This window comes from Diceros bicornis, chromosome 7 (assembly GCF_020826845.1).
Source record: "Diceros bicornis minor isolate mBicDic1 chromosome 7, mDicBic1.mat.cur, whole genome shotgun sequence".
Taxonomy (NCBI): Eukaryota; Metazoa; Chordata; class Mammalia; order Perissodactyla; family Rhinocerotidae; genus Diceros; species Diceros bicornis.
Window position 1 is genome coordinate 19,682,842 of NC_080746.1, and position 13,914 is coordinate 19,696,755.

Here is a 13,914-nt window from a genome sequence, read left to right on the forward strand (position 1 = left end):
ACAATATCTCAACTTTTAGGAAAAGACAACTTACATATTCTTTATGTTATTATGAGAAACCATTTATTGCTTACATTGTTATTTTTAAAAATTTTATTTCCTGTTTCTATCTTGTACAAAAAGAACAGATCTTGGATTTTAGGGAAGTATAGATGTATCCTATGCATTGGGTCATGGAAGAACTTTTATTTTGCTTTAATTTAAAAAAATTTTTAAATTGTGGTAAAATATATATAACGTTTTAATTTTGTGTTTTTTCTTTACTGTTTCTGTTCTCACTGAAAACAGTTCTCTTGTTTCTCAGCCTCACACACCTTACTCACTAGGATATTTTATTATTCATAGAGAGGAAAAGAATTCATTGTCTTTTTTTTTTTCCAAAACATTTTTTGAAATATTTTTATTCTTGAAAACAAGTTCACCTGAGAGCATCCAGTTTTGAGCTTGAGTGAATCAGCACTGTTGTCTGTATTAGATATTTTAAAAATTGAGCGTTAAGACCACTTCTTATTAGGTTGGTTTCTGAAATAACGTTTTATAGCCAAAATTTGTGTCCTGAGCTCTTTGACCTAGTCTGAGGTTTTGCAAATGAAATTCTGTCTGTAACCTCAATAAGTGTGAAACTGAAAAAAGTGGAATTTTTAGTATAATTCTATTTTGTAAGTTTATTAAATTTTTAAGCAAGTTGTGTTTGATGAGCTCTAAGGAGCGCTAGGTTATTTTTGTGTTTTGTTTTGGTTGTACAGTATCAAAAACGTCCTTGTTTACATGGAAAAGTCCTTGTAAGTGGTAACAATTTTTTAAAACACCTTGCCTAACAACGACAATAATAATAAAGGCCACTAACATTTTTGAGCATGTAAGCACTAGACTCTTGATAAAGCTTTATATGTATTATTTACACAACAAACCCATAATGTAGGTAATTACTTTTATCTCTGTTTTACAAATGAAAAAATTGAGGCACAGGGAGTTAAATTAACTAATACAAAATTCAGATAGTAGGAGGCAGAGCTAAGCTCAAGTCTGGTGCCCTTAACCACTGTGCTTATTTGTACTGCTCTGAAAATGTTTCAATTAATCCGATCTAGAAGTTTTAAAATGGAGTAGCAGGAAATTCTCATTTTCAGGTAGAATCACTAATATTCCTTAATTCATACTTGTTCAGTTTGGAGTGATTGTTGAATAAGTTTCTCAGCTAATTTAAATCTTCATTGTGTGTTTGAAAATATTATCAATGTCATTAAAAAAAATCCTCATTGCCTGTCTTTGTCTTTTATTCACTGAAAATTTTAAAACAGTTAAACATACTTTGTTTTGTATGTTCAGTTCAAATTTTGTTTTAATTTTATCATTGACATTATTTGCAGCTATAAAACATGGTAGCATTACAACTTTGCATTGCAAAATTGTTTAAAATATTAGCAGGATGCGCCAGCTGGTGCAGCCGTGTTATAACTGAGAGATACTAAAGGAGTTTCTTGGTAACCAAAAGTAAAAGTGTCAAAAAAATTTTTTTCATTTGAACTATTTATAATAGAACTTGCCTTTGGATAGCCAACAAATTTCACAAAGGAAAGAGGAGATTCCGGAACTCATCATATAGTTACAAATAACTGTGAAATCTGAAATTTAAAGACCATGCCTTAATAAAATTGATAATTTGAATCATGCTGGCATCTTCTTAACAGCTCATGCTTGTCGATGGAGCATGCTATTCTTATTTATACCACATTTAGGTAATAGCTTTTGTAAGAGCCACTACTTCTGCAGTTTTTCCTGTCATTGTTTTTTTTTTTTTTTTAATTTTATTTATTTTATTTATTCCCCTCAAGCCCCAGTAGATAGTTGTATGTCATGGTTGCACATCCTTCTAGTTGCTGTATGTGGGACGCGGCCTCAGCATGGCGGGACAAGCGGTGCATCGGTGCGCGCCTGGGATCCAAACCCGGGCGGCCAGCAGGGGAGCGCGCGCACTTAACCGCTAAGCCACGGGGCCGGCCCCTGTCATTGTTTTGTTACCACCAGTACAGATCTTGGTATGTTTTGACTAGCTTATTTGAGGGCATTCTAAAAAGTGATCTAAATATTACTTATTTTTTCCCCTCCTATTGTGCATGATGTTTTACAAATAAACCTTTCTTATCTTTACTTGCATGAACATATCATTAAAAAAATTTGAGATTTCCAACATTCATGTCCTTGCCTAGTTAAAAGTGCAAAGATTTCACATCATTTTAGCCTTTCAATTATTCGAGTATTTTAGATGCTTTTCCCTGGTCTCTGGTTTCTAAATAACCGTCCTAATAATATTTAAGCAGTAGTATTTTCTCCAATAAACTTGTTCACAGTGTTGTAGTAGGATTTAGTAAGCTTTTCGTCCAGAGTGTGCACTAGTTCTTCATGTTCTTCTGTGTAATAACTTACCTTGAACAATGCTATGGTACTTTTATTGTTAGAGTTAAATTTTATTTGAACACTGCCCCCTGTCCCCCCCAATAACCTTAGGCTTTCTTTTTATGAACTGTCTTTTTCCGCAAAATAATGTTATAGCTTGACAGGGATCATAAATCTATTTTGTAAGATTTAACTTCATGTCAGGGAGTTGAGATATATTTTTTTCTTGCCCTAAAAGGTGACCTGTAATGACAAATAGCTAGTACCTTATTTATTTATATGAGATTCTTTCATTTCATATGCGGTTATCAGTGTGTTTGATAATGGTTAAAGAATTGATTGGTGTTGTTTTCTAATACTAATTATTAATTTGCCTTCAGCCTGATCAATCTTTTATATTCATTATCAGATTTTTTTTTTTTGCTGAGGAAGATTTGCCCTGAGCTAACATCCATGCCAGTCTTCCTCTATTTTTTAGTATGTGGGCTGCCAGCACAGTGTGGCCGCTAAGAGTGGCGGAGGTCCATGCCTGGGAACTGAACCCAGGCCACCGAAGTGGAGTGTGCCAAACTTAACCACTAGGCCACCAGGGCTGGCCCCAGATATATTTCTTAAATCTCAGAATTTTTTTCATCTGTTGATATGGTTCATTGAGGGTAATCATTTTACCTGACCACAAACATGTAAGTTATTGAAGAAGTATTGAAAATTTATGATAATGCTATCATAAATATAAAAGTAGGGCAACAAGGACCTGAACTTTTGTATTACAGGTTGACTTATTTTGTGACAGTCACGCTGACAGTCACACTGTGTCATCTAGAGCACGTGCTGAGGCAGTGTTGCCTGACACTTAAGGGAGTGCAGCATGTGTGTGTGCTTGTACCATTTTATGTGAGTGGATATATACAGTCCTGAGCAAAAGGAAGAAGAAGAAGAAACACAAGTACACAGCCATAGTCTTCCTAATCAAGGACAGATTTTAAAGAATTTCACATTCAGCAAATGAACAGAAATGCTTGGAGAAGCTTTATTTTGAGTCCTGCATGAAAGCAAATTAACCTGGTAGATGTAATTGCCTGGAGCTTGTCTCCATTTTATTAAAATTGGCATATAACACATCTGTGGGCATCTTTGTTATTGAAGTCTTAAAAATAGTTAAAGTTTATTTAAAAAGTGCAAGTAGCATAAATGTTTGCAAAAACCCTGATGTTTTTGGGGCATAGTTTGAAAACCACTGTGCTCAGATGACTAGTTCTAAGCCCAGTCATTGTCTCAATTCAGGAAGGATAGGGTCTTCACTTATGAGGCAGAATCTCTGCCTTGAGTTTGCTTGACTTAGACTGTATTTGTCTTGAGAGAAGTTGTATTATCATAATCAGCTAGAGCATGGATTTTTGCTCTACAGATTTGTTAATTAAGAATAACTAAACATGAATTTTTTAAACTTGTGCCTTATTTCCCATCCCATGATATAATGTTCTGTCCGGTAAACCACCATTCAAGGACATTGGCCAAAACGTATGGCTGCACTCAGCAATACTGGGCATGGATGAGAATTGTCCCCTTTTAGGTAGAAAATCTTTTAGCATCTGTATCGGGAGCTTGAATATAAGATTGTTATGCTGAAGTTATCCATCACACGGGTCAACCCTAGTTGTCTTGGCACAGGAACTTCCTCTTGATTAGGTACAGGATTTTAATTTTTATAGTGTTGAGGATTTTCTTTATCTGCAGAATTAAAAGTATTTGTCAGATATGATAAAAGATTGTTTTATGGGTAAATGAAGTCTCAAATATATATTTATTAGTATGTGAGATGAATGGAATATTTAATCATTGAAAGGCCTTCGATAGGCTTTGAAATATCTCCATTTTATATATTAATACTTCCTGTATTAATATTAATGGTAAGATACTCCATATTATGAATACTACTGATAAATGAATCTTAATGATATACGCTATTGTTTAAAAAAAATTTGGATTATAGCCCAAAACTGGAAACAACCAACAAATAAATGAATGCTGGCATATTCATACAATGAATACTACTCAAATAAAACAGGATGAACTTGAATCTCAAAAACATTATGTTGAACAAAAGAAACCAGACATGAAAGGTTATATGCTATACAATTCCATTTGTATGAATAGTAGAATAGGTAAAAAACTAAGTGATGGTGTTGGAAATCAGAACAGGTGTTGTCTCTGAGTGGATGGGTGCAATTGACTGGAAAAGAGTAGGAGGGAACTCTCTGGTGGAAATATCCTATATCTTGACGGGAGTGCTGGTTATATGTGTGCATACATTTGTCACAGTTCATCAAATGGTACACTACTAACATGTGTGTTTTACTATATGTAATTATACCTCAATAAAAACCATTTGGAATAGAAATCTTTCTAAAGTGAATAATAGTGGTAGCAGTAGCCATAGTAATAGAAAAGACTAATAATTATTGAGTTCTTATGTACCAGACAACAGCTCAATGCAGTAGGTTTTATTAGTTCCATTTTACATATATAAGGAAACTGGTTCTTAGAGAATATAAGTAACTTGTCGAAGGTCACAGAGCCAGTACGTGTTTCAATCCAAAGATCTATTTGACTACAAAGCCAGTGAGCTTAATAGCGACACTGATACTGAACCTCTTATTAATCTCAAGTTCATGTGCCCGATGCCCAGCAAGCCAAACACTGAGACGTCGGTGCTTGGAGATGAGAAAGGTTTATTCAAATTGGCCAAAACGAGTAGGTGGGAGCCTGGGTTTGCTCAAATCCACCTCTCCTAGACAGAAAGCAGGGGGGGTTTATAGAGCTACGGGGCTTGGCAGAAGGGGCTTCAGGGAAACAAAGGGGTCACTCCCAATAAGCCTCTGGGCAACCTGACTTCTGGGCTTCAACAGCTGCTGAGGGCTGGCCATCCGTCAGGTGATCGTCAGGTGATCGGCCATCTGGTGATAGCAACCTCCCTGAAGGCATTCTCTTTCTCCTGCAAAACAGGCTCACAAATTCTTGAGACCCCTGAGTCACCCTTCAAGTTAAACAGGAAAAATAGCAAATTGGTTTAATATCTACAGTACCCCTCAGATACCCGGCTCCAGCACTTTCCTGGGTATGTATATTTAAAAAATTAAATGTTTTCTTAAACAGGACATATGAGTATAATTTAAAATTATTTGGTGACTTAGGGTCATCATTATGAACACTATTTTTTGTATTGAAGTGTATAGGGCTCTTTCCCATGAATTGAATGAACTACATGTTTTGTTGAATTCTGTTTTGTAATACTTCTGTCTCTCCCCTCAATCTAACGGATCTTTTCTCTCCTGGTTCCCCTTTCTACTTTTTTCTCCTTTTAATATGCTGTGGGCTGGAAATGAAACTTAATAATGGTTTTCATATAAAATAAGAATTTAGTAAGGACCGAAGAGGCCCTTCTCTTCAACATAGTGCATGAGCTTTAGTGCATGAACCTTCTGATTTAGTTTGGCTACTCAGAGCCTGTCTCCCTGCCCCTCTCCCCTCTTTTAAATTTACCTTCTGGTTTTTGGTTGTATTCCAGGTAGAAGTAAGAAGAAACCAGGGGAGTAGAAACAGCTTTTTTTTGTGATGACTGACAACTAGTATTTAAGCGTTAGGCCCATTGTTTATTTAGCAAATTACTGTGGGTCAATCGGTTCTAGGCCTAGAAAAAATCAAACTATGAGTAAAGCTTACCATAATATTGGAACTTGTAACTTTAATTCTGCTTGAGGTGACAGATATTTCTTGCTTTTGGTTATGTTGACATGTATAGGTTGAGTGCTTTTATATAAGGAAACATTTCCAAGTTAGTAGCTTAAAAATAAAATTTTTGAAAAATGCTTTAATTTGTGGCTTAGCCTGACCTCCAGAATAAACAATGACTATAAGGAGTTTTGCAAGGAAGACTTGACTTTGTATGTGTTTATTTCCTTTATTTTGCAGCATGTCTGTACAAAGCGTACGGTATACACACACACACACACACACACACACACACACACACACACTTACATACAGACACATGTATATACAAACATACACAGGTACGGTGAATAGAGGCTAGTCTGCTCATTTTGAGCCTGCCCCACCTGAATGTGGTAGCCATGAGAGAGAATATTTTAAATGCTTCAGACTATTAATAGAATTTTGGTCAATGGAAAGATTCCAGAAGAAATCTACAAAAAGTACACAAGTAATTTTTATTGTTATTTTTGCTCCGTCTTTAGTCTTCAGATGTTATAATTTGAAAGGGGCATTTTCCCCCATTTCTTCTAGGCTTCTCCTACCAAACGTGAAAAAGAAGCCCATTTTTATTATTTGCATGAGCTATTTGAGAGGTAGGAAACAAACTACGTTTTTCTATAGGTTGTAAATATCCATCATACTTAAATGTTGGTGTAGTCTATTCAAATTCACATTGAAGGGGTTGAAATTTTGGCCTTTCCTTTTTAAAAAACTCTATAATGATGCCATTAAATAGTGACTTAAATCAATACCTTTATTTATTGCTAGCTATGTTCAAGGCACAGTAGGAGTATAAGCAATGTGTGGCATAGTCTCTATTATTACTGTATTTAATAATCTAGGGCCGGCCCTGTGGCTTAGCGGTTAAGTGCGCACGCTCTGCTACTGGCGGCCCAGGTTCAGATCCTGGGTGTGCACCGAGGCACCGCTTGTCCAGCCATGCTGAGGCCGTGTCCCACATACAGCAACTAGAAGGATGTGCAACTATGACGTACAACTATCTACTGGGGCTTTGGGGAAAAAGAAGGAGGCGGATTGGCAATAGATGTTAGTTCAGAGCCGGTCTTCCTCAGCAAAAAGAGGAGGATTAGCATAGATGTTAACTCAGGGCTGATCTTCCTCACCAAAAAAAAAAAAAAAAAAAAAAAAATCTAATTGTCCAGGTTATCTAGGTTACCAATTTAAAACAAAAAGTTATTGTCTTATCTTTATGACCAAGCTATTCTGGTAGGAAATGCCTGATAGGAGATATCGTGGTTGAGTTTAATTAACAGTGTTAAAGAGTTGTGTATAGATAGGTTACCACAGAGTGAATTGCTTAATAGGACAGTACATGTGTTGCCTTGTGAGGTTAATAGAGTGATCTTTGGATATACATGAGAGACAGAGAGAAACAAGTAATTCCTTTCCCCTTTGTGAGTGGCAGACTCTTTTTATACATAATCTTAGAAGGTCTCTACTTCCTCAACTTGATAAAGAGCATCCACAAAACACCTACAGCTAACATTATATTTAATGGTGAGAAACTGAGTCCTTTTCTATTCAGATTGGGAATAAGACAAGGATGCCTATTCTCACTACCCTTATTCAACATAGTGCTGGAAGTTCTAGCTAGTGCAATAAGGCAAGAAAAAGAAATAAAAGGCACATAGATCGGAAGGGAAGAAATAAAATTTCCCTATTGACAGATGACATGATTGTCTATGTAGAAAGGAATCTACAGATAAACTTCTAGAAATATGTGCGTTAGGCAGGTCGCAGGATGTGAGATAAACATACATAGATCAATTGCATTTCTATGTGCTAACGAACATGTGGAAATAAATACAATATCATTTACAATTGCTCAGATAAAATAGTAATAGTTAAGTGTATATCTAACAGAACATGGATAGGACTTTATGCTGAAAACTACAGAATGCCTGTGAAAGAAATCAAAGATCTAAATAAATGGAGAGACACGCTGTGTTCATGGATTGGAAGACTCAACATAGTAAAGATGTCAGTTTTTCCCAAATTGACATACAAGTTTAGTGCAATTCCTATAAAAATTCCAGCAAATTTTTTTGTAGATATAGACAAGATTATTATAAAGTATATGTGGAAATACAAAGGAACTAGAATAGTTAGTATAAGAAAAAGTGGGAGGAATCACTCTACCTGATTTCAAGACTTTTATAGCAACAGTGATCAAGATTGTGTGATATTAGTGGAAAGATGGACACTTAGATCAATGCAACAGAATAGAGAGCCCAGAATAACAATAGAGACCTACATCAATATCCTCAGTGGATTTTTTTTTTATTGAGATATAACTCACACACTATAAAATTTTTCCTTTTGTACAATTCAGTGGTTTTTAGTATATTCATGAAGTTGTACAACATTCACCACGCCCTAATTCGAGAACATTTTCATCACCTAAAAAAGAAATGCGATGCCCATTAGCCATTGCCCAACTGATTTTTGACAAAGATGCAGAAGCAATTCGATAGAGGAAAGATGACCTTTTCGTTAATGGTGCTGGAACAGTTGGACTTCCATAGACCAAAAAATGAACTTTGACCTAAACTTCACACATACAAAAATTGACTCAAAATGGATCAAGGAGTTAAATGCAAAACATAAAACTGTAAAACTTTTAGGAAAAAAACAGGAGAAAAATTTTGGAATCTAGATATAGGCAAAGAGTTCTCAGACTTGACACAAAAGCGTGATACATAAAAGGAAAAATTGATAAATTGGACTTCATAAAAACTAAAAACTTTTGCTCTGCTAAAAAGAATGTTAAAGACATCCTTTTAAAGATGTGTTAAAAAGATGAAAAGACAAACTACAGACTGGGAGAAAATATTTGCAAATCACGTATCCAATAAAAGACTAGTATCTAGAATGTGAAAGAACTCCAAAATTCGGTAGTGAAAAACCAGATGAATCAGTTAGAAGGTGGCAAAAGACATAAAAAGACATTTCACTTAAGCGGATATACAAATGGCACATAAGCACATGAAGAAATGTTCAACATTATCGGGGATTCACGAATTACGAATTGAAACCACGAGTTATTTCAAAGCAAAAAGTTTAATTTTAAAAAAAGGAAAAAATATTACATGAATATTATTAAATTTGGTATATACAAAAAAGGCTAAAGAAGAAGACAAAAAGTACAAGTGATCTTGCTACCTGTATGTAACTTCCACTACCATTTTGGTGTATTTTATACCTTTTTCCTTTTTTTCCCCTCTGTGCGTTTTTAATTTACATAGTTAACTGAATATGCAGGGATGTGTCCTGTTCTCTTCAACAAACGTTATCATGAGTACTTTTTCATATTACTTAAAATTATCCATGAATATAATTTTTAAATGGCTCATAATATTCATTGTATGAATGTACTATAATTTAGGTAACCATTCCTCTCATACATTTAAAATATTTCCATTTTGTTGCTATTATAAATAATCCTGTGCTGAACATTTTTGTATATAAACCACTGTCAGGATTTCTGACTCCTTCCTTAGAATAGATTCTTAGATGTGGAATTAGTGTGTCATTGGGTGTGGGCATCTTAGAGGTCTTTGAAACCTACACATTGCCGAAATACAAAATACTTTACAGAAATATTGTTTCAGTTTGTGCTCCTTCATACTCCCCTCTTAAAAAAATTTTTTTTTTTTTTTAAATTGTGATAACTCCCACTCTTTCATGCATTTCTCTTTTCTCTAGGTCTCCAAACACTTTATCTTGGCTCTCCTTCTACAACTCTGTCCTCTTCTCAGTCTTCTAACATTGTTTCTCTTTACCCCTTAAATATTTGGGTTCTCTACGGTTCGGTTCTCAGTCTCTTCTATGTATTTATGTTTTTCCTGGGCCATGTCTTCAACTGCAGCTTACACCCTAATGACTCCTAAATCTCATATCTCTTTTGAGTTTTAGGGCCCCATTTCTAACTGCATGTTGGACATCTTTACCTTATGCCACATAGATATCACAAACTTATCTCAGTTATCTAAAACTGAATTCATTATTTATCTAACCAGAACAGCTTCTCCTTTGCTACCTAGTAGTATAAGCCAAAAGTCTGAGTTAGCCTGGATTACTCCTTGAACCTTGCCTGCTACTTCTTGTCAATCACTAAATTTTAAGATTCTGCTTCCAAAATAGCTCTCTAGTTTGTTACCTCCCCTTCATTCTTTTTCATTGCCTGAATTTAGCCACTCGTATTTTTTTGTATTACTGCAGTAGAGTCTTAACTGATGCCTATTTCTGGCCTCGTTTCCCTCAGTTTCATCCTCCACACTAAAACCAGCTTGATCTTTTTAAAGCATAAATTTCAGCACGTTACTCACCTTCTCTGTCTTCTATCTCCTGTAAAACAAAGCCCATTTTCCTTAGCATGGCGTCGGTGAGCCTTGTCTTGACTGCCACAGCCCCTGCCTGTCGTCCAGCTTCATCCATGGCCGTGCCTGAGAGGCTCCTAGTCCTGCTAAGCTAGTTTCCTCGATATATTATATATATATTATATATATATTTTTCCTGCCCTTTATGCCTTTGTTTATCTCGTTTTTTCTTCCTGATATGCTTCCTCCCTCTCCTATCCACTTGCCAGATTTCTTTCACTTTTCAAGATTCAGGTAGCATTATAACCCCTGTGGGAAGCTTTCTTGCCCTCCACAGGAAGAATTAAGGGCATCCTCATCTGTGTTCCCATTGTGCCACACACCCACTTCTGTTACCACTTCCTATATTGATGTACTTTTTTTTGTGATTAATCTGTTCCTGACCGTTATACTAGATTCTGATACATCCTCTCTACCACTTAAAGAAGGACTTGTGTACCGTTTTTGTTTCCTCAAGGTGAGAGAATTGTGTCCAACATATGGTAGATATTTAATAAATATTTCTTGACTAGATAATGGAATGAATGAATGGCAGTTTTCATGGATGAAGGGTTTCATGCTGACAAATGAAAAAAAAGTTTAAGGAAAAATCACACAATTTGGAGTCAGAGGAATTGAGCTTGAGTTCTGCCATCATCTCTTAGTGTCTATAATTGTAGGCATGTCATTTCCCTTCTCTGAGCTTCAGTTCTTTTGCAAAATGGAGGTAGTAATAGTAGTAGTAATAATAATAGAATTGCTTTTTAAACAATAAATACTCTGTAAATTTTAGTTGATACTGTTTTCAGTAATAAAAAGCATCCTGTATGTTCAGGCCACGCGTGTCATGCACTATCTTCATTGAAGTAAGAGGAGACTTACTCAGATCTTTGAGTAGACATACGCATCAATTACAAGATCAGTTTACCTTGCTGTGCTGTAATTTGGTTTGCTATAATTTTATTGACCCATTACTTTATTCTTGCATTGCCTCATCACATGTTCAAACACTGAAGATGGGTCAGGGTGAGTCGGTTTCAGAAAACAGCCTTCCCTGAAAGTAGTCCTTAATGCTTATGGTCTGTGATGTGAAATTTCCAGAATGATGAAGTATACAGATGTTAACAAAGTTCCATGCTGTTTTCTAATGTGGTTTGACTTTTCTAGCTGTTGTCAGTGACAAACTTGTGTACTACTAGTCTGCCCTGTTTTCCGTATTTTCTATACAGAGATGTATAGTTAGAGCGGTGATGAGTAATATGTTTTCAAGAAATGCTACTGTAACCTTTAAGTCTAGATGAGTAGATTGAGCATTTAAAGTTATACCTCTTGAACTGCTCTGGATGACTGTGTGTTCCTACCAAATGAATCACTTTATGAATATGCATGAGCTTATAAACACAACTTTTTAAAAGAAATTCCTGTGTTCTGAAATAAAATTACACTGGTAGTATGTTCCAAGTTTTCTGTGAAAAGAAGCTTTCCATTAGTCTTAGAAGCTCTGAATAATAGAGTATTTTTTTTCACTCATTCTACATTTTAATGACATCTCTGGCTTTATTTTCTCTATCCTTTTTTTCCACGAGTTTCTTGATTTCACTGTTTCTTCTTCACCCTTTAGACAGGTGAAAGAGCAACAACTCAGTTTAAACTGTGAGTGGGGGAGCCCAGTGGCCAGAGAGCTGGTAGACCCTGGAGCACTAGACAGCCAGCACCCAGTCCTCTCTCTTTATTGTCCAGGCAAGGTTTGCAGTAGAGATGTGCCCATTCAGTGTTCCATTAATATATAATTTGTAGATTAGATTACTTTACTTTGTCAATTAGTATTTCCATTTGACCTGGAGGTTCAACTGTGTATTGCTTTGGGACATTTTTAATTGTTAAAAATCGTGGTTGGGTTCTGATCAGTGTATACAGCCTCAAGTTATTATTCATCCACATTGTGGGCTTTTGTTTCTTCTTCAGCACATCAGTCGCACACAGCACCTCAGAATGGTCCAACTTGTTTGGTTAGTGCCTTAATGAGCAGTCACTATATCATCTTGTAGAATGCAGGTATATACTTTATCTACAGTTCCCCCTTTCAGCTTGCTTAGACTGTAAATTCCTTGCATTTATATTTATTTTGTAAGATTTAGTTTTATGCATGGCACCATGTTGTTTTCCTGATAAAAATGGTAGAGGCCGGCCCCATGGTATAGCGGTTAAGTTCGCGAGTTTGGTTTCGGTGGCCCAGGGTTCGCTGGGTCGGATCCTGGGTGCAGACCTACTCACCGTTTATCAAGTCATGCTGAGGTGGCATCCCACACAGAAGAGCTACAGCTCTACAATTATGATGCACAACTATGTACTGGGGCTTTGGGGAGGAAAAAAGAAAAAAAAAAGAAGATTGGCAACAGATGTTAGCACAGGGCTAATCTTCCTAAAAAAAAAAAAATGGTTTTTATAAAACCCAAGTTTGAGAAGTTGATAGCAGTGGCTTAGCAGTGGACACAAGTATTGTGTGAAGTAGTGCAAAAAGCCTTGGAGAGGTGCCAATTAGGAGACTTGAGTTCCAGATCTGGCTGTGCACTTAACTCACCATGTCATCTTGGCTAATAACCTAACAATAAAAATAATAATACCTTAATTTATACAGTGCTCTGCCGTTTACAAAGCACTTTTCTAGATATGGGCAGATATGATTATTCCCATATTATGATGAGGAAACTAAAGCTTAAAGAGTTTAAGAGATTTGCTCAAGGTCATATACCTAGCAAGGGCTAGGACCAGGGTTAACTTTATACCCCACTGCCTCTCATTTTACTTTTAATTGTAAAATGAGGAGTTGGACCAAATCAGTGATTTTCAAGCTTCATTTACCCAGAATGCTAGGATTCTGTAGAATAGCCTCTGGGTTTGCTTATGAATGATAGAAATATGGGGAAAGCTGTTTAGACTGGGCACCAGGGTGGACATGTGGGGTGAGGTGGTGGTTGCAAATGACCTTTGGATCTTTTTCTGCATCTGTTATTATCAGTGCAGTTTTTGTGTCCATTGGGGCAAAAAGAAGGTGGAAAGGCATCTGATAGAAACTCTTGTTTTTTAGAAAAGGAGGGGGGGTTCCATAGTTTCTTTAAAAATTTTGAAAACAACTGCATTAGATGATCTCTAAGGCCATGTTTCAGCCTACGAGTCTGAAAAGTGTTGCAACCTTAACTTTGGTCGTGTTGCCAGATGGGCCGGTGGTGACTTTATAGATGTTGCAGCCTTACATCAGTTTAGGGTTAAGGCACTATTGAAGCTTTATGTATCTTCCAAGACAGTCTATTCTTACGTACGTGCTAAAGTGCCTATGTTTAGTAGTCTTTAGGGAAAAGAGGCA

The 13,914-nt window shown here is 36.1% G+C and overlaps 1 protein-coding gene across 8 annotated transcripts in view; it reads left to right on the plus strand.

The window, feature by feature from the left end:
* SIK3 (SIK family kinase 3) overlaps positions 1-13,914 on the plus strand; it is a 229,515-nt gene that overhangs the window by 53,760 nt on the left and 161,841 nt on the right. Inside the window, exon 1 of one of the 8 annotated variants that reach the window (XM_058545156.1) lies at positions 5,243-5,515. The exons of the other annotated variants lie outside the window; for them this stretch is intronic. The gene's annotated coding sequence lies outside the window, so the exon portion shown is untranslated. Of the gene's footprint in view, positions 1-5,242; positions 5,516-13,914 lie in introns of those variants that run through there. 8 annotated transcript variants of the gene reach the window in all.